The sequence below is a fragment of the Triticum dicoccoides genome, chromosome 5B, assembly GCF_002162155.2.
Source record: "Triticum dicoccoides isolate Atlit2015 ecotype Zavitan chromosome 5B, WEW_v2.0, whole genome shotgun sequence".
Lineage (NCBI taxonomy): Eukaryota > Viridiplantae > Streptophyta > Magnoliopsida > Poales > Poaceae > Triticum > Triticum dicoccoides.
Genome location: NC_041389.1, coordinates 719,493,719 through 719,497,087, shown reverse-complemented (window position 1 = coordinate 719,497,087; position 3,369 = coordinate 719,493,719). Strand labels below are relative to the sequence as shown.

General features: G+C 48.9%; 1 pseudogene; it reads right to left on the bottom strand.

Moving 5' to 3' along the window:
• Positions 1-2,063: 2,063 nt before the first annotated feature.
• Positions 2,064-2,475, bottom strand: LOC119310741 (annotated as a pseudogene).
• Between the last annotated feature and the right edge of the window lie 894 nt (positions 2,476-3,369).

Below are 3,369 nucleotides of genomic sequence, written 5' to 3'. Positions count from 1 at the left end.
AACCTTCCTCCCCACCGCGACCTCCGCGCCCCTCCCCACTGCGCCGGCCGCATTCCTCCCCACCGCGCCGGCCGCGTCCTTCCCCATCACGCCGGCATCCTTCCTTCCCTCCCCGCCTGCTTCGTCTTCCTCCCTCTACCAGCGCCGCCGTCCTCCCTCCACCCTAGCGCCGCCCGCCTTCCTTCACCGGCTGCCCTGCCTTCCTCCACCGACCACTGGCCACCGGAGGTGCGGATACTGCCTCAACCACCTGCTCCCACCCCCCGCCATGACCCCTCACCGTTGGGTCGCTGGATCCCGTCCGTCGAGCGCCGGATCTCGTCGGCCCTGGAGTCGCGCGAACACGCAACTCCCATGTTGGCCCCGGCCGCCATCCCCCTACCCCCGAGCTCCACTCCAGAATCCTGCCTTTTACCCCTCAAGATCCAGCGCCGGGATCCTACTGTTGGTAAGCTCCATGGCCATCTCCTGCGTTGGGTTGTATGTGTGTTGCGTGTTGATGGTAACTGAACTGAAGGATCTTCAAAATATGAACCACAAGAGAGGTTCACCCTGTACATCAGCTCAAGATGTTAGATTATCCTTCAGTCCAAAATGTATGAACCACAAAGGGAGCTCATGTTGCTATTTCTTTTTGCTGATGTTCATTCAAATCTCATGCTACTTATGTGCTAAATTTGATGCTCTATAGTTGCTTGTCAAAATGCCCCTACGAGAACCAAAATATTTGGATAAAATTTGTAAGTGCAAGTTTTATGTGATAAAATTTGAAGAAACTTTACTGAAATATCTTCAGTGCAAGTTTCAAAACTCTGTAAGTTTAGATATATCACCTAAATAAGTGATGATTTGCAGCAAGTTTCTTCAAAATTCTGTAAAGTTTAGATATATCACCTAAAGTATCGTCAGTGCAAGTTTGAAAATTCTGTAAGTTTAGATATATCGTAAAGAAAAATTGATGAGTCACCATCTGCTTTATATTCATGTTCTCTGCAACACAGGTAGCAGTGGGACTGACTGGGAGTGATCCCTGAACCATTTGATTAAACGCCATGGTTTCCAACAATTGTAATGCTACTAGAAAGTGTTAGAGGCCATGAAGCCTCTTGGCTTCTCCAATAAGCAGGTTTGGCTAGTCCTGAAGCGCCTCCTCAAGTTCTGAGTACGCGATGCGTCGATGGACGCATCGTAGGCGGCCAAGCACGACGTGTTTTGTCCTGCACCCAGAAGCTTTGGAGGCGATGTGTTGCCCTTAGTACTTTCTTAACAAATCCAGCAGTGCTGGTTCATATAGAACTTGAAATTACTTATCTGCCACGGGGATGTACTGCCCTCAGTCCTCTCTCAACAAACCTAGCATTGCAGGTTCTCTGGTGCACCAAGTATTGCCGGCGGCGATGCCTGCTTATATATTTCCGCTTTCATGTATTAAACCTTATAGTCTGGTACTATTTCATGATATTGCAAGCTAAAAGAAAGGTTCAACTATTTGTTATTTTAGCTGAGTTTAATTTCTTATTCTAGTTTAGTTCAAATTTGTATTCTACTTCAGTTTCATTTCTAAAATTTTGTTTAGTTCAATTCAGTTCGACAAAATAGGAGCTCGATTATTTCATCAGTGTATATCCACTAGCAAATATACATGTTGCTACTCACAGAATTTCTGCGAAAATCCTGGAGATGAACTCGCTCACCAGAGTTTTGATGTTTTAGTATTGCTACATAAAAATCTAAAATTTTCACTCTCTACTAGTAGTTTGTCAGTTTGAATGCAGTAGCTTAAATTCCTGCTAATGTTGGCTGTAGCTTGAATTCCACCAGGGGTGCTGGCAGTCGTCCAAGTGGACCATTGACGCCAGTACAAGTATAATCATGGGTTGCGGCCACCATCTTCACCAAACACTGCACATCCGTCCAAGTCGAGCACACACAGAGCGAGAGAGAACACACCAGCCCCTTTGCTTTGCACATTGCTTGGTTCTGCATGCCTGCTGATGAATGCAGCAAGCGTGGGAGTATCTCATTTGCAGGGGAGGGGAAGGGAAGGAGCTCAGCTTCAGGCTTCACCAGTAGGAGGGAGTGGCGAGGGCCAGGTCCGTGCCCACGGTGCTCATCCCTCCGGCCTCCAGGTTGGGCATGGCCATCCTCCTCCCCCCTGCTGCAGCAGACTAGCACCGCAGGGCGACGACGGCGAATCCTGCGCGCACACACCCAACGCAAGGTGAGGCCGGCGAAGGGGTGCAAGGCCGGGACGGTGAACCCAGCGGTGAAGAGCGGCTGTGGCTGGAGGGGTAACCTGGGGCTGGGCAGGGCCAGCAGCTTGCCGGCGTTGGTGGTGGACGACGCTGATGGCGGCCTGGAGAAGTAGTCCCCGGCCCCCAGCTCCTCCGCCATCACCACCTCAACTCTGCGGGGGAGCTGCTGGTGGTGGTCCATGCTGATGATGCCGCTGCTGCCTGCCCCGCTCCCGCTCATGTCCGTGCCGCTGTTGCTTGGCCACAGGAACGTGCCCTGTGGCTTGCAGATGCGGAAGCTGCTCTTCCTTGCCGTCCTCTTCTCGATGGCGGTAACATCTGAACGCTGCCTGCTCTGGCTCTGGCTCTGGCTCTGCTCACCACCACCAAAATCTAGTGCCCGCCTCCCCTCGTTCTGACCCACACCCACCTCCTCTATTCCAGTACTCTTCAGCTTCTCTGCCAACAGAAATTGCTCCCGTGGAGTCGAAATGGAACACAGCTATTTATTACTCCAGGAACACAGATAGGACAGTAATTCTATGCAATGCAACAGGGCTCTGCACTGCAGTACCTACCTTTAAAGACATGAAGGAGCTAGAGAGAGAAGCCATCTGCTCCTCCAGCTTATCATTCTTTTCAACTACAAAATCATACTTATCCTGAAAAGGAAGTTAACACTGTCAGAATGTACTGCATACATCTACAGCAGAATAAGCAGACACCATGTTGACTAAATCAACACATTCTTAAGAACCTTCAAGTCCTAGTTAGATAATATCACAATGCAATGGTGGCATGCAAATAGTGGAAATTCAGTTAGCAACATGAGTGTACCTTCAGTGACCGCACCTCCTTTAACTTACTGTGTTTCTGAACCACATTCTCGTAGGTGTCTGTTCTTTTTGTTAGTTCAGTTTTTTATTGATTTACCTTGTTTAAGTAGTAGTGCAGCAATAAAAGGGGCAGTTGTTCTGAAGTTTTAGTTGCTATATGAGGAACCCAGAGGCCATTTATTTTGGTTTTCAGTTCAGCTTGTCTGTTCTTTTTGGTCCGGATGCTTTATTGCGCATAATCTTGTGGAAATCCCCAAAAATCATATGTCTCATGTGAATCTTGTTCAGTTCATCAGTTT